The sequence below is a fragment of the Festucalex cinctus genome, chromosome 13 (assembly GCF_051991245.1).
Source record: "Festucalex cinctus isolate MCC-2025b chromosome 13, RoL_Fcin_1.0, whole genome shotgun sequence".
In the NCBI taxonomy this organism is placed as follows: domain Eukaryota; kingdom Metazoa; phylum Chordata; class Actinopteri; order Syngnathiformes; family Syngnathidae; genus Festucalex; species Festucalex cinctus.
The window spans coordinates 25229372-25247797 of NC_135423.1; the positions used below are offsets into that span (position 1 = coordinate 25229372).

The following is an 18426-nucleotide window of genomic DNA, read 5'->3' on the forward strand; positions in this document are numbered from 1 at the left end:
CTTCTTACCGTTATGGTTGCCTCATTACTGAATGCACAAACTGCTGTATGAGACGATTTGATTGGCTTAGTCGTCACGGGAGGACAACACACGAGTGGTATGTGTACATCCTGAGCACATGTATTTGAACAGATGGGCGATTGAGATAACTTTGTCACGATCAAAATTGCTCTGTCTGATAAATGATTATTTTTGCCAATGGAATTGTATGTAAATTGCAGTTTATTGCACTATGGAGTTTTCTATTTGCAAGCTAAAAATAAAAACAATTTAGAATATCAGTGTTTCTCAACCATGGTCCTCGGGGCACACGATCCAGCTTGTTTTCGATTGTCTCCCTATTCCAACGCAGCTGATTCCAACAACAGCTGATTCCAACGACAGCTCATCATCAGCAAGCTCTGGAGAAGCCTGATGACGATCCTCAGCTGCGTTGGACTAGGGAGACATGGAAAACAGGTTGGATCGTGTGCCTCGAGGACCAGGGTTGAGAAACTTATTTAGACAATGGTAACATTCAACTTTTGATAAACTTTCCATCTTGTTGACATTACCATATATTCAGCGCTGTGAACATGATTGTTGTGTATTTTACTGTAGTCTTTTAGTTTCTCTCTCTCTCTCTCTCTCTCTCTCTCTCTCTCTCTCTCTCTCTCTCTCTTTTTTTTTTTTTTTAATTCCACCAAAGAAGGGTACCTCTGATGGCAAAGGAGAAACGAGTGATAACAACTATGAGCCGGAAAAATAATATTTTGTGATATATAAAAGTGTCTGTTTGGTTTCACAGTTCAATTTGAGATATAAATTAAATTAAATTAAATTAAATATCCCAGCATCAAAGAACAAACTGTGTGTGACTTTGGAGGTTTCACTGTATGTACAGACTCATCAAACAAGTCAATAAATGAGCCCACATTTTAAAACTTGGGGAAAGTCTGTTAACATACAAGTGAGGAGCAGTAGCTATACATGCTTTTTAACTATTTAGGTACAATCCTTTTGAATGGTTAAGAGCTCATAAAATCATCTTCAGCTCCAGAAATGAAATCAATAATAAACATAATAAATAAGAAGGTCTTCTCATTCTCCCACTAAATTCTCTTGCAATGCAGACAACTCCCAATCTTATGGATTGGTAAATCCTCTCGCAGCTTCAATGGGAGAGTCCAAAGTTCTTTGGAGATGAGGCCAGCCGGCCACTACTGTTGCTGTTCTGATCCAGGGTAAGCGCCATGTGCAGGAGCATTTGAATAAATAAAAGTGTCTGGTGATGCTGATCCCCGTGTTGAGTTCAGTGTGAGGCTCCTATTTCTTCTATATCTACCCAAGTGTGTCTTAGTCCTGCATGCAGTAGCCTTTCTTGTTGTTTTGGCAGCTTGCCTACTTTCTCAGTACACCTACAGTATTTCTTCCCAGAGCAATTTCTCTTCCTCGTAGGTCTCTTACGCTTTCTCTCCACTCCCATCTTTCTTAGGCATTCTCTCGGACCAAATGTTTATCAATAATTCAGAAATGGAATAGGCAGGCAGGCGCCATTCTGGGGATATGCCAACATTTACTGCTGGCCAAAAAACACACATAAAGGCCAGGCTGCACTGGCCATTGTGTTGAGTACTGCTTGACAGGTTAATAACAAGAAGAACTTGGCAACAATTAAACAACCTTGCATTGCATTTGTGCCCCAACCCAGTTTTCTGTCAAGATTTCTGAAGCCAACAAAATTGAATAATATTCTGCAGTGGCAAATATCTCAGCCCAATATAGGCCTTTTGGTTAATGAAGACAAAAGTGATGGTGTTATTCTTGACCAGGGCTCTCAAACGGCCGGCCCTGGGGCCATTTGTGGTCCACAGGAGGAAATTTGCGGCCCCCTACTCCACATCAAAGTTGAATGTTAGTGTGGCCCCACCTTTTCTGCAGTGTCGTTGGCATCCGTGTTTTGTATTTATTTTCTTAACTCTTTGAATAGCATCTTTTTTTTTTTTAAACAAAAAAAAAAAACTAACTTGTTTTATGACAATAAACAATAAAACAAACAATAAACACAGAAACTATCAAATGAAAGACTGGACTCCCTTCTTTCATCCTATAAAAAGTTTGTTTCGACATTATCATTTTTATTTTTTTTTTAGTAATCACCAGTACAAATGGGTTGGTTCATTCAAAATCGGCTATTTTGAACCAAATATGTCAGAAAACATGCTTTTTGAGAAAATATTTTTTTTTTTAGCATTAGTGACTTTTTTTTGCTAATAATTTTTGCTTTAGTCCCGTATAAACTAAACATATATTACATACAAGACATTTTGAGCCTTCTATTTCATGAGTATATTTTTTCCCCATTAAAACCCTGATGTATATGATCTGACAGATGAATTGCACGGATAATCCATTAGAGGGCAGTATTATATGGAAGCCCAAAAGTGTCAAAATTCAATAAATAAAAAGGCCTTTTTGAAATAACTATTCTTTTGATAAACAACAGGCAATTATGTAATATGGCCATTAAATTTTAAAATGAGGTGCTAGTATTATAATGAAAAGTGTTATGCTATTCTTTAATATGTAACAAATATTTTATTTTGGTTAAATATTTCATAATGATTATTTTAACAACGTCATACTTTTTAAAAAATAATAAAAAAATAAAATAATAATAATAATGACATTTAATTCATTTTCAAGGTTTTATAAGATAAGAAAACGTTGTTTTACAAAGTCCGTTTTTATTTCATAATGTCCTTTTCCACAATGGTCTTCTTTTACATAATGGCGTTTTACAGCCTAATGACTTGGTCTGTCAATCAAATGACATGAGGCGGAGCCAGTTACGTGATTGGCTGAGTCCCTTATACAGACATGAGCAGCAGCACTTGCAGTATCGATTCACGGTGGAGAGTTTAGCGCCTGATGAGTAGCCGCGGCGGTCACAGGCTTGCTACAGCATGGATACGGAAGATAAGTCACTTTCAGAAGTACTCCAAGAAGTAGCAAATCGTTTAGAATCGGATCATAACGTAAAGGCTTTGTTAAACTTCTGCGTCAGGCTACGGGGTAGGCGTCACGGCGATCTCGGCTCACACAGGTGGTCCCACCCACTGACTTTGATTGACAGGCCAAGTCATTCGGCTGTAAAACTCCATTATGTAAAAGAAGACCATTGTGGAAAAGGACATTATGAAATAAAAACTGACTGTAAAACAATAAATTAAATGTCATTATTTTTTAAGAAGTATGACGTTGTTAAAATAATCATTATGAAATATTTAATCAAAATAAAAATTTGTTACATATTAAAGAATAGCATAACACTTTTCATAATAATACTAACACCTCATTTTAAAATTTAATGTCCATATTACATAATTGTTATTTATCAAAAGGATACTTATTTCAAAAAGGCCTTTTTTATTTATTGAATTTTGACACCTATACTTATTAATAATGGGAAATGTTTTTTTCTGTTTTTTGGAAATACTAATATGTTTGATATGTCTGTTTGTTATTATATTTTTGACAGTTATAAATGTACAAATTTAAAGCATTGTGACCGAAGTCATATGTAGAAGTTGATTTCCCCCCCCCCAAAAAAAGTTGTTTGTTCAAAAGGACCAATAAATACTCTATTTATTCAAAGAATCAGTGTTTTCTCTCATATATTTCATTATTCAGGCTTTATAGGGTTTGAGATGCCTCAAACATCTGAACAGTCCTCTCCCCCCCCGCCTCCTGCCCTGCAGGCGCCCTTTCGCCTTCTTGTCGTCTTCTCCCCGCTTCCCCCGCCCCCCCCCCCCTTCCCTGTCTGCCCTGCGGCCCCTCCCCCTCCCTCTCCCTGGGCCTGGGGCTCCCTCCCCGGCCCGGGCGTCGGGCTCCGGGGGCCGGGCGAGGGTTTGGGGCCTGCCCCACTCCGGTATAACTCCTGGCGCCCCGGGCGGGCTCCGGTGGCCGGTGGGCTGTCCGGTAGCCCTGCTGCGCTGGCTGTCCGCCCATTGTGGTGCCGGGTGGATGAGGTGGGGGGCGGCAGGGGGTGGGGGTGCTGGGGGGCGGGCGTGCCACCTACACCCGCCTCGTTGGGTGAGGCCCCGCTGGTCGCTCCTCTTACTCACTTCACTAGCTTGCACTATACACTTTGTAAATATACACATAGGGCACACAACACATTTCTTGGTGGGGTGGGGAAGGGTGGAAACACCGTCTTCACCCTTCAACTCCCCTCCAATTTTAATGCACCTCACGTCCAAGGGGAGGGGTGAGTTGGGGCGGGGAGCCATCAGAGGGGATGGACTGCAGTGCCTGGCAGCGCTGTGGTCCCCCCCATTTGTATCCCTGCCCCACCACTTTGTCCCTCCATTCCCTTTTTTAATGCACCACACATATACATATTCATTTTTTTGGGGGGGATACGGGTGTGTCGGAGTAGGGGAAATTTTTTCCCTCTGCTCCGACTCACCTGCTCCCAATTTTAATGCACCACACGCACACACTTGTATATACACTGGGTGGGGCCACATTCACGGTGTAAGGGTAGAGCTCGCCAGTCGGCGAGCTGGCGGACTCAGTAACAGGGTTAGGTGTCACTAATACTCTGGCGTGACGACCGGGGCCTCTCCCCACCGGGCTCGGTGTTCTGGTGTTCCGCCTTCTCCCCTGGTGCTTCCTCCTCTGCTTCCCCCCTCCCGCCGCTGTGCAAATCTCGCGCGGCTGGAGGTGGGGTGGGCACATCTTCCCTCTCTGCGCTGCTGCCTGGTGCCGGTTTCCGGGGGGGGGGTGGGGGGTTCTCGCGGGGGGCCGGGTTCGCGGGGGGGGGGTGGCGGCCGTCGGGGGGGGGCGGCTTGTTTGGGGGGGGGTGGAGGTATTTGGGTGCTGGGGGTCGGGGTGTGTTCGGGGGTTTGGGGGTCGGGGGTGGTGGGGCCTGGGTCGTGGTGGATGGCGGGTTTGGGTGGGGTGCGGGGGGGTCGTGGGGGGATGGGGGCTGGGGACCGGTGGGGCGCTGTGGGGGCCCGCTGGGCCTCGTTCTGCGGCCTTGGGCTCGGGGGTGTGGGCCGGGGCTGGGGCGGGGGTGTTCCGGGTGTCTGGGTCGGCTCGCCGACCGGTGTCCGCTCGGGTGGCCTGGGGATTCCGGGGGGGGGGGGGGGGGGGGGGGGGTGCTCGCTTTGCTGGACCGCGGTTGACGGCTTCTTTCTTTGGTGGTGGTCCTTATGCATGCCAGATCCGTCGCACCAGCATCTACTGAAACTCAACAGAAGTACCCTCTCCCTCCCACAGCCCCTTGAATCAGTTGGTGCTGGTGTCTGTGGTTCTCACTTTGCTTTATCTATCCTTCCCTCCTTCCTCTCTTTAGTTTTTCCTCTGGTCACTTGAGATCTTAATTTATTAGAAGTATGAGGTTTCTGGGGTTGGCATAAGACTCCGGTTTTGTAACCACGCAGGAGGGGTCTTGTTGGTGCTGGACTTCACTTTGATGGATTGGATGTACTGGCTTCTATTGATCTCACTCTGCCTTATCGATCCTTCCCTCCTTCCTCTCTTTAGTTTTTCCTCTGGGCTCTTGAGATCTCGCTAAATTTGCTGGAATTTAGAGGCTTCCGGGGTTGGCGTAAGACTTTGATTTTGTAATCATGGGGAAGGCAGGAAGTGTTTGGTCGGTGCTGGATGTCACTTTGATTTACCTTTCTTTTCTCTTTATTTCTTTTTTTTTTCTGACCTTTTCTCTGGTCTCCTGACCATTTAAATCTCACGACTCTGGCAAGATTCTGAAGTACCTGGTTAAGGCGAAGGGTAATGGGATATTTATAAGGTTTTAGGTGAATGAATGAGTATAAATTTATACGTATTTGCACGCACGCACACGCACGCGCGCAAACGCACACACGCAAACGCACGCACGCACGCAAACGCACGCACGCAAACGCACGCAAACGCACGCACACATACACACACAAAAAAAAAAAAAAAAAAAAAAAAAAAAAAAAAAAGAGCAATGATGACAAGACGTTGAATCGGTAAGACTACCGAATGAACAATTCTGAGCTCTTCAACAAAAAAAAAAAAAAAAGAAAAAAAAAAAAAAAAAAAAAAAAAAATGAACAGTCCTTTTTTTTCTATAAGATACCATCAACAGCTCTGAAAATGTGCTTTTAATGACAAAATAATGCATTTTCCAACCAATCACCAGCATAAGGACTTTACATTTGACGAACTTTACCAACTATTTGTACACTATGTAGTAAATATAACTAGTATTTAGTTGTGTGTGCGCATGCGTGCCATATACTGTACTGGTACATGTGTCCGCATTTATGTTAGCCTGACAAGCCACACACACTTTTTTGAAAGACAGCAAGTGGGTCTGGATAGGCTGCCATTGACCAGCCGGTGTCTGTATCAGATGTGATTGGGCTGCCAGATCGTATCGGGGTCGCCTACCGAAGACGTCACGCTACACGATTGGCTGGAAATTATCTGGTTGACGTCAAACATTTGGAAAGGAAATATTAGATGTAATTTAAATGACAAAATGTATGGACAGAAATTGTAAAACGTAAATACATCTAAGAATATAAAAGCAAGACATATTGAATAAATAACAATAGTTTGAATAAATAACAAATACACATATTAATTCACTGAGATTTGACAAATATTGTCAGTTTAGATTGCAAATGTGTTACGATTATCATTAAGGCTGTTTTTGTGATGTATTGTGATTTGTGAACAGCTAAAAAAGAAACTAAGCCAAATTGAACACATCTGATTTGTGCATTTCGACGTCATCGGTCAGCGCGAAAGAGCTTCAATCTATTTTATGATTTATTCAATCTTATAGTATCCTGATTTTATATTCTTAGGTTTATTTATGTTTTTACAATTCCAGTCCATACAGTTTGTTATTTAAATTATATCTTTAGGGCGGCATGTTGGTTGACTGGTTAGCACGTCCGCCTCCCAGTTCCGAGGACTCGGGTTTGAGTCCGGGCTCCGGTTTCCTGGGTGGAGTTTGCATGTTCTTCCTGTAGGTGTGCTTGTGAGTGTGGATGGTTGTTCGTCTCTGTGTGCCCTGCGATTGGATGGCAACCAGTCCAAGGTGTACCCTGCCTACAGCCCAAAGCCATCTGAGATAGGCTCCAGCACCCCCCACGAACCTTGTGAGGAATAAGCGGTCAAGAAAATGGATGGAAGGATAAATGACCTCTTTAATATTTTCTTTCAATATTTTGACTTCAACCGGATAAGTTCCAATCCTGTAGGGTGACATCATTGGTAGGTGACTCCGATGAAATCTGGCAGCCTGATCACATCTGGTTTAAAACGATCTGTGAAATCAAATTTGTTTATTTGCTGTGATGTATTCTTCGTCAGCAAGGTCACTCTTCAACGTGAAAGACCATTCTAAATGGCCCATGGGAGAGACAATTGTTTACTTCATTTAGTTTTAAATGACCAGAAACTCATTAAAAACCCCAGCAGCTGACGGCACTGGTCTGGATCATATATACAAATACATATACAGTATATATATATATATATATATATATATATATATATACAGTATATATATATATATATATATATATATATATATATATATATATATATATATATATATATATATATATATATATATATATATATATGCTGCTTACTTGCCCTTTTACGCTACCATCATGAAGCCCGCCTAAATTGAATACATTGATTTCTCCGAGGATTTTCCACATGCTTTTCTGTCTCCTTTTCTATGTCGATGGAAATAAGACTTGCAGAAGCTCTACATGCACATTTGAATGGTAAGAATGCACAGATGTGGGCCATTTGGACTCAACTCAACGTCACTTTAAAAAGCTGCATACAAAGTGCTGCATATGAAGTAAAAGTCATATCAAAACAAAGACAGTTAAAACAATACATGAATAACATAAAAACTGCTCAACTTGACTTTTATCAGCGCCGCAAAAGTTCAAGCAAAAATGGGGGTGAGGTGGGCCGATTGCTGAGAGTGCGGACATCAGGACAAGTAGTCAAGGAAACGACAACACACAGACACACTCTGGATACGTTGGAATTCTCATTCCCACCCTGACATTGTGCTACTTGGTAGTTTCCATAACTACCATCCTACAGTATCTGTGTTTATGTTGACGCATTAAGGGCTTAAAGCAGTGTCAGGGCACATTACCTTGCTAATTTAATTTACATTAACCCTGATACTATTGAAGCTATGGCCGTGAGGCTGCCTGATACGTTATATTTTTCCTTCATTTTTATTCTCTGTGTTGCTGTTAATCTCTACTATATTCGGATAACAATCAACAATGAAATGCAGTTTAAAATGTGAGTAAAAACTAATTGTATGAAAGTTGTCAACTGATTGACAGCATTGAAGAAAGTTGTTTTGAGCAGAAGACTGCTGATTCCTTGGCAAAGAAATAGATGAGATGAGGTTTCACTGAGTCTCTCTAAACGAGGAGTATTATTTTCACCACCGCAAACTTAACAGCTTAAGAGTTGAGATGGTTAGCGCCAGTCTTGGGAGGGGACTTTTCTGCGGGATAGCCTTTTTATGCTTCTCTTTGGCTTTCCCTAACAGCAGGTCCGGAGTGAGTAAATGTGGGCATTCTAGCAAATTCCCACTGGGCAGATGTGCTGTATAAAGTGTTCAGGCCGCTACATATACGTGTCATACTGTACATATACGCATTCTACAATGCCTCAGAGTCCACACTTCACAAGCACACCATTAATTACTACATTTGCAAAGTTCCTACAAACTGTACTGTAATGTGAATAGAATTTTAAGACATTTCTAAATAATATTTAAGACCTAATATGAGACTAAGATAATTTTAAACATTCTAAAGCCTTAAATTCAAATTATTGAATTTAAGAATTTTTAAAATAGATTTTTTAAGACACTGTGCTACTTTTGTTACAATTAAAAAAGTTAACATGTTACTCAAAACATTGAAATATTTTTATTATGGAAATTGTTTTAAAATTACAAAAATAAGAACATACATCACAAAACACATCATGTTCTTTGGCGTTTCCAATGTAGTTATGCAGATACTGGCCAACATTCTATAATAATAGTGATTTAAAAAAAAAAAAAACAACAACAACACGGAATTGCGATGACAGTCTGAGCTGTTTGGGATTCGACTCTGACACACGTTTATATATACTCTGAAATATGAGCAGATAGGACATTGCTGAGGCCACACAGACGCCTCTCTTTACTTGCTTTCAGTCATCAGCTGCAAACGGCTTCACATTAATCTTGGCTTTGCTACTTGACAACTTGATCTCAATAGCCACAGGTGGACCTGATCCAGCTCTTCCCTGCAACGGTTTCAACACAATCAGCGTATGTTTTTAGCACTACTCAAGCATAGGATGTGCTTTTTATGAATTCAAGTAAATCAAACAGAATACAAACTTAAGTGGCAATGCAAAGAGCTTGGAAATGGACAAACCTGTGATCTAATATTCACTTTCGCCAAACACACATTATCCTACTGTATTACAAGTATGACATCCATCCATCCATCCATCCATCCATCCATCCATCCATCCATCCATCCATCCATCATCCATCCATCCATCCATCCATCCATCCATCCATCCAGCCAGCCAGCCAGCCAGCCAGCCAGCCAGCCAGCCATCCATCCATCCATGTCAGTCAGAGGGTTGACACAATGTAGACACTGCCACGTAAATGAGCAAATTGGCATTTAAAACAAGTTAAACAGTTAAAAACATTGATTTTGTGCCGCTGTGGGTGTGGACACAGTAACATCTGGTAAGATGTAACCTAAAAAATCCAGCCCGACCCGACCCAGGCCCGCGGGCATTAAAGCCCAACCCAGCCCGAGCCCGACCAATTAACTTGATTTGCAGGCCCGAGCCCGAAGCAAACCCGAAATTTCAATTTATCCCATAGTATTTTTGGCAGAAAAAAAAACGCAAGATTTTTTTAAGGTTAAAATAATCTGTATATTTTTATGATCATGATAAATACATTTGCACAACGAAATAACGCTGGAACAAAGAATAAGAGGCCAGACAAAGAGAGTGTAAGAGAGATCTTGATGCGTGTTATGAATTCACGTATTCATGGAAGTTCAACAACTGGGCTTTATTAACAGAAACACGAGGCAACAACGGCAGAACTCCATCCATCCATCCATCCATCCATTTTCTTGACCGCTTATTCCTCACAAGGGTCGCGGGGGCTGCTGGCGCCTATCTCAGCTGGCTCTGGGCAGTAGGCGGGGGACACCCTGGACTGGTTGCCAACCAATCGCAGGGCACACAGAGACGAACAAACATCCACACTCACACGCACACCTAGGGACAATTCGGAGCGCCCAATTAACCTGCCATGCATGTCTTTGGAATGTGGGAGGAGACCGGAGTACCCGGAGAAGACCCACGCGGGCACGGGGAGAACATGCAAACTCCACCCAGGAAGGTCCGAGCCTGGACTCGAACCGGAGACCTCAGAACTGGGAAGCGGACGTGCTAACCACTCGACTACCGTGCCGCCCGGCAGAACTCCCTCAGGCATAAAAACGCTGTCTCCAGGACGGCCATGCCGAAGGCTGGGTGAAGTCAAACGATTCAGTCTTCACTGCAGGGCGAAAGAGCAACTTCTGTGCACGCGAGGCAACAACGGCAGAACTCCCTCAAGGCATATCACTGTCGTAAAGTGTGGCTACTGCTGTAAATAAGGGGTGATACTCATTCCAAAGACCGCTAACACGTCCTAGTGGCGATTCATAGAATAACAGTTTTAAATGACACCACAATGCGCACTCACTTAATTACGCGGAGAAATACTGCAGCCCACTAGGCTTTAAATAGAATAATGCAAGTTACAGTGCTCCTTCTGTTTTATCCAAATTATTTATTTACAACAAGTATTCCTTAGTTTAGTATCCACGCATCGTTTTAGTTTTCATTTTTCGAAACATATATTTATTTAAAAAAAAAAAAAAAAAAGTCAGCGGATAAGCGACCCGAACGTTATGACTAACATTTTAGGCCCGACCCGACCCGAATTTCGGGCCGGCTAGGGCTCGGGCTCGGGCTCGGGCTAAAGATCTTACCTCTAGGACACAGTCAACTTAATTCCTCACCAATTGAAGGGGCTTCTCTCACACCCTTTAAGATGAGAGAGGCACAGTCCTTGGCATGGTGGAAGCAGAAACAGATTTTACTGTAGTCCATGCAGGAGTTGGAAGCGTGCAAAGAAAGTTCGTAAGAAACTGCAGGCAGACCTCTACGGGAGGATGATGTAAAGGTGGACAGGGAGATCACAGATCTGGGAAATGGGCACTTGGAGACTCACTTCCACCCCAATCACTTGTCAGTAGTATGTTTTGCTAATAGCAGGCTAACTTATTTTTTATACTTGCCTGACAGTTAAAAATGCCATAATGTTGCTTAAAAAACTAAAAGACTAAGAATAAAGCTTGTGTTCTATGTTAGAGAAGAATTAGCTGTATCATATGTTTTAAGAAACTTAATAAATACAAAAATATGGCCTTTTATTCTCCTTATTTGTATATAACCAACCAGGCATACGTTCCAGTATGTCATACTCCACATATAAAGTGATTGGTTAGGGTGTCCATTTAAAATCAGCACCAGTATTTGGAATTCTATAATGTAGAGCAACGGCCCTCAATAGGCGTCCCCTGGGCTGCATTCAGGCCCGCCCACTGCCAATTCCTGACCTGCAAACTGTTTAAGATCTTTTTCACTCTGCACTTGACACAGTGCAGTCACTAGTGTTTTGCATGGATCAGAACATGCATGCCAAGATTTGTCTCCATGCCAACGAAAACACAGACTGTGTCATTTACCGTTCAGTGCAATTTTTACCTTTTACTTTCACTTTTTGAACAATTGGCATATTATTGACATTTTGCTAGCTGTTGCAACCTAGACTGCACACAAATGGTTTGGCTTGTTCCATGTTTTCTGCTAAAAGAAAAGTGGACAGTGAAAATCAGTAGCTAGTTTCCCAGAGTTACGAGCCACTCAGCATCTTTACAAGCCACAACTTTATTGTTGCTGAGCTGTACCCCAGCTGAGTTCAGGTGAGTGGTCATGGACACCCTGTACTGGTCGCCACGCCAGGCAAACACCCATAGACTCACATTCACAACTATAGACCCCTTCAAAGTTTGTAAACAATGTGACGCAAGTTAAAGGGCGGGGCTTAGCTGGAGGCAAAAACACCTCGGTGGCGTGTGGTTCTAACACCGGTCAGCATATTTTCACAGAAAGTTCATGTCGGATAGGATGCGGAAAATGGCCATTTGAGTTCATATGTGAGTAAACTGACTCCCCACGACCGTGAATGTTAGTTTAAAAACTTAACTCTGACTGATGGGACGATATTTACTGACCCCTACGCACTTACGCACTGGATAGATGATTTAACAGGACTACCCATCGTGCAATGGCCGGACATTTAAATCTACCTTATAGAAAAACTGAGCGTTTATACTAAAGATAAACTGAAGGCCTATAAATCATTAAATGTCTACAACTACGTTTTGAATGGACATGTTCAAAATTTAGAATATAACAACTTGAGCGAGGACTTTTGTGTCGTGCGTCGCAAGTGCTGCCAAGTCAACGACAGGGGCAGAAGACGAGGATATGCGAGGCATGTACCTCTCCTACAAAAATTTTACAAGAAGTTGTCGGAACCATCATGGGGGCTTTCGCCTCGACAAAACTGAAACATACAGGTAACGTTTGGTTAGCTAGCGGTTAGCATTCGCGCATGTAGCGTGTAAACACGGACTTTTTGTAAGTCCGTGCATGTAAAAAGAATCCCACAAATAATGATAAATTTAAGTAATTTCAATCACAACTAATTGTAGCCCATATCATTGTCCAGATTGAATCTGATAGTTAAATCTTACCTGATATGAAGTGTGCGCTAAAAACACGAGCATTGTTGATTGATGATAGCCTCAGTCCAGCCCTTTCGCCTAATCACGTTTAACCACAGCTGTCTGAGATTACTTGACTGGCAGAGGATGGGATGCGAAAGAATTTCAAATTTTGAAAGTTTCTGGCAACCAAAAACACAACAAGACGACATTTTCTACAGACAACCAGCGTTGTTTACTTCTAGCTGCACTTCCGTTGCCTCCAGCGGTTGTTTTTGCCTCCAGTAAACACCGTGACGTAGGCCATGAAAGGGTCTATAGGCCTACACAATTTGGCGTTGTCGCTTTGGCAGCTGACTTGTAGCATGGTTGGCTCACTGTGCTAATCTTGTAGTCAATTTGACACCATTTTATGCAATACATCGAAGACTGGACGTCATCTTTACAGCTCTATTCTATTTTCTATGTCAACTAATACAGGCTTATCTGATGGCGAGTGGCACAAAACCATTTAGTATTTTAGTCGTACACAAAGACATGCAAATGAATCAGATGCCTGACAGTTGTTTCTCTCCAGTTTTTCACACATCTTCTACAGTATGTGAAGTCCACGTTTACATGCACTGGATGCAATCTGATTTTTGTCCAAACAATGTCTACATCCACTAATGTGATTTGCTAATGATGCACCATTTAGCTAGTTTAGCTGTGGATGTTCAATAAGAAACACCCAACACCCTGATGAAGGTCAGTGGGCCAATCAGTGTTGGTGTTTTATTTATTTAGCTATAAATAAATAAATAAATAAATAAATAAATAAATAAATAAATAAATGTTAGAGCCCCATGAAAGCTTTTTACATTTACAGTACAAACTGAGTACCTGGACCTGGATTCCCCCCAAGCCTCTTTTGGAAGAAAGATAGCTGGTTGCTAACTGGTATGGCTAAGTAGTTCAAAAAATTACTTTGGGGTCTTATTTACAAAAATGTGCAGACACACACCTGCATGCAGTTTTCCCAAGTCACATTTCACCTGGAAATGTACTCTGAAACTTCCACATCATGTCGCCACCCTCTACATGCCGAATTTCAACCATGAAAGGTCAATGCACAACATCTAATGAATGAAAATGCTAATCAATGTCAGTCTATTGATCATTAACTTGTGAATCGTGGCTCTCAACAACTGCGGCACTGACCCCGGGTATACAACGGTTACGTGTGCGGTGCGGCTGTGGTGCGGTGCGTCTTGACTGCGTGCTCCGGACGCGTCAATTTTTTGGCCAATCCACACCGGCTCCGCACAGCTGCGGTCCGGCAGCTCCGTCGCCGACCACTTCCCGCCGTGTCTCGCGTGACCGCGCGCGATCATGTGGCATTAAAAACAATGACAAACACACAGAAAGTCTGTGCTCAACAGAGAAGCAGAAAGAGAGGTGGACTTTTATTATTTTGTGGCTTTCTACCTCCAATATAAACCTCTCCTCGTCCATGTTCGCTGGTGTCTAAACCGTGAATGAGCACCTCGCACGTTAACTCCAGGCCCGTCTACGCCCACATCACGTTTTGCTAGCATGCTTGCGAAATAGGAGCTGGCGAGTGTTTTATTTTGAAAGGTAACCGGAAATTTATTTCTAAACTGCGTCGGTCTTCCTATCCCGCTCGATGTGTTTTGTGCTACCTTGCCATTTGCCGGAGGCCTACCGCTGCGGCGTCCGGCAAAAATAGAAAATAGGTCTATCCTTGCGGAAGGGCTGCGGCACGCCGCAGCTGAGATGCAGTCGACACGCAACGCACCTGCAAGCGGTGTAAACTGCACCATTCGAATGAATGGAATCTAATTGCTTGCGTCGCCGGACCGCACCGCAACCGCACCGCAACCGCACCGCAACCGCACCGCAACCGCAACCTGTGTAAACCCGGGGTGAGACGCAGTCGACACGCAACGCACCCGCAAGCGGTGTAAACTGCACCATTCGAATGAATGGAATCTAATTGCTTGCGTCGCCGGAACGCACCGCAACCGCACCGCAACCGCATCCGGTGAAAACCCGGGGTGACAAATTTGAATGTCAGAGAGACAGTAACCCCGGGTTTTCACCGGTTGCGGTTGCGGTGCGGTTGCGGTGCGGTTGCGGTGCGGTTGCGGTGCGGTCCGGCGACGCAAGCAATTAGATTCCATTCATTCGAATGGTGCAGTTTACACCGCTTGCGGGTGCGTTGCGTGTCGACTGCGGAAGGCCTGCGGCGTGCCGCAAGCCTTCCGCAAGGATAGACCTATTTTCTATTTTTGCCGGACGCCACAGCGGTAGGCCTCCGGCAAATGGCAAGCTAGCACAAAACACATCGAGCGGGACAGGAAGACCGAGGCAGTTTCAAAATAAATTCCGGTTACCTTTCAGAATAAAACACTCGCCAGCTCCTATTTCGCAAGTTTTTCAGCAAAACGTGACGTGGGCGTCGCCGGGCCATGTGCTCATTCACGGTTTAGACACCTGCGAACATGGACGAGGAGAGGTTTATATTGGAGGTGGAAAACCACAAAATATATATGACACGGCACATCCTTTTTATAAGGACTGTAATGTATTGTGAGTTTGATGTTCGCGATTGCTTGTTGTGCCCGTCTCGCTTGCCGTACTGAGCGGCAGCCGGACGGGGAAGACAGAAATAAAGAGTGGACCCGCACTGACCCAACTCTCGTTATTAATATACTTTACAAGGACAACCAAAAAAAGGATGCTGCATGGAATCTCATAGCAGAAGAAGAAGAAAAGGTTATATCAAAAGAAGTCCACCTCTCGTTGTGAAATGCCACATGATCGCGCGCGCGCGCGGTCCCGCGAGACACATTGGGAAGTGGGCGGCGACGGAGCTGCCGGACCGCAGCTGTGCGGAGCCGGTGTGGATTGACAAAAAAATTGACCCGTCCGGAGCACGCAGTCAAGACGCACCGCACCGCAACCGCAACCGCACCGCAACCGGTGAAAACCCGGGGTAAGAAATAAAACATATTGCTGCGATACAAACACGACGCAAGCAATTAGATTCCATTCATTCGAATGGTGCAGTTTACACCGCTTGCGGGTGCGTTGCGTGTCGACTGCGGAAGGCCTGCGGCGTGCCGCAAGCCTTCCGCAAGGATAGACCTATTTTCTATTTTTGCCGGACGCCGCAGCGGTAGGCCTCCGGCAAATGGCAAGCTAGCACAAAACACATCGAGCGGGACAGGAAGACCGACGCAGTTTCAAAATAAATTTCCGGTTACCTTTCAGAATAAAACACTCACCAGCTCCTATTTCGCAAGCTTTTCAGCAAAACGTGATGTGGGCCATGTGCTCATTCACGGTTTAGACACCAGCGAACATGGACGAGGAGAGGTTTATATTGGAGGTGGAAAACCACAAAATAATATATGACACGGCACATCCTTTTTATAAGGACAACCAAAAAAAGTATGCTGCATGGAATCTCATAGCAGAAGAAGAAGAAAAGGTTAAATCAAAAGAAGTCCACCTCTCTTTCTGCTTCTCTGTTGAGCAATGAGCACAGACTTTCTGTATGTTTGTCGTTGTGAAATGCCACATGATCGCGCGCGCGCGGTCCGCGAGACACGTTGGGAAGTGGGCGGCGACGGAGCTGCCGGACCGCAGCTGTGCGGAGCCGGTGTGGATTGACAAAAAAATTGACCCGTCCGGAGCACGCAGTCAAGACGCACCGCACCGCAACCGCACCGCAACCGCATCCGGTGAAAACCCGGGGTAAGAAATAAAACATATTGCTGCGATACAAACATAGAAAAAACATAAACACGATACAAACGTAGAAAAAACAACAACACACAGAAAAGCCGACATGCGATTGATGATGTGACCACTGCGTATTAAAGTTGTATTAGTTAAAATTACTCAGATAATAGGTAGGAGATAGGCATAAAGATTTCTTCAAATTCTTGCAAGAAAGAACAATTATACAGCCAAAGCATTTCAAACATAAGTTCTACAGTTTTACGTACGTTAGCAAGTGTAAGATAGACACTTATATAAGCATAAACATATTGATTGTATTTTACACAATTATTAATGTATTTATTTTTGTATTTTATAGATTAATCAAAGAGCAGCTTAGTAGACTACGGGCTACTGATTCTTGCCGCAATATTTGGACACTAATCACAAATAAAGACTGATATAATGAGAGTGAATTATAAATTATGACAGGTTTATGGGTTTACATGACTAAATAAAGTTTGGTTAAATAGACACATTTTCTCTTTTAAGTGCAACTTAAATTAGGGTGATGAGAAGCACTGTTGTAGATGTTTACCTGTGTTATATCCTTGTTTTTGTTTTTTTGTTTTTTTGTATATTTCAATTAAAAAAATTAATTGGAAAATGCTTTTGCGATTACATGCGATTATTTTAGCCATCATAGTGAAGTCATGGATTCATGTCATATTTAAACATTTAACAGGCACTATACATTTTTTCCTTCCATCCACATACAGTATATAAATCTGACTTCTTTATGTTGGTGTCACATTTCCTTGTCTGGAAAGTGGCAATAAGTGGAAGTGTATAAGCGCCAGAGGATTTTGGTTTCCAATCAAATAGTCTGTGTGGTAACATTAAATGCATCCTCATAGTGTCAATGAAGTAGTTTGATTTTCTTTAGTGCATAAAAACATATTGCATGAGAGACAGTACATTACTAGAACATGTATCCATACATCTTATCCGAGTGACCTCCGACAGCATGTGTTGATGTTTCAAATCATGTGTGTGACGCAGTTACCTGCCGTAGCAGTTCCCATAGACTGCGAAGGATCCTGGGCCACTTGCCCTGGTTTTACTGACCCACAGTGTCCACACACTCACAGGCTTTGTGACACTGATCCCACCTGAGGAAACATAAGGACACATTCATTGGATGTTGAACCACAACAAGGAAGCAACACATTTTAGACAGGGGATTATTTCCCTTCAGTGAGAAAAACCTGAACATTCAGCACATACTGTCATAACAAACAGTTGTGGCCCACTCTTCACTTTTTAGAGGCCCTCAACATATTTAAAAAATATATTTTGACAATCCTAATGAATGCTGATGTTGACACCTAACAACTACAAAATAAATTAGACTTACAGAGCTTTTTAGAGCTAGTGTAAGAGCTAGCATCAGAGCTAGATGTGCAAAGAAACTATTAATAACTAAAAATTGTAATAATATTTCTCTTTATAATGCCTCATGATTTAAGATATTGTAGTTTCAGAAGCAAAAAAAAAAAAAAAAAAAAGATTTCATCCACTTTCTGCTGTTTGTGTCAAGGAATTGTGAACATATCACATTAATGATTACTGGTAACTAATACACTCAAGTGAACACTGCTTTGAAAATGGTCATCTTACTGCCAATTACTCTTCCTTTGGTTCTACTCAGGGAAGGGGCGGATCTATTGTGGTGGGATTACAGGGGTGTGGACCACCCCAAAATCATGAAAAATCCCAAACCTTATCA

At 43.0% G+C, this 18426-nt stretch overlaps 1 protein-coding gene across 3 annotated transcripts in view; it reads right to left on the minus strand.

The window, feature by feature from the left end:
• Positions 1-18426, minus strand: part of usp2a (ubiquitin specific peptidase 2a) — a 57075-nt gene that overhangs the window by 34035 nt on the left and 4614 nt on the right. For 2 of the 3 annotated variants that reach the window (XM_077541099.1, XM_077541094.1), the window contains exon 2: positions 17704-17809. The gene's annotated coding sequence lies outside the window, so the exon portion shown is untranslated. Of the gene's footprint in view, positions 1-8; positions 66-17703; positions 17810-18426 lie in introns of those variants that run through there. The other variant, XM_077541097.1, reaches the window with a different exon arrangement.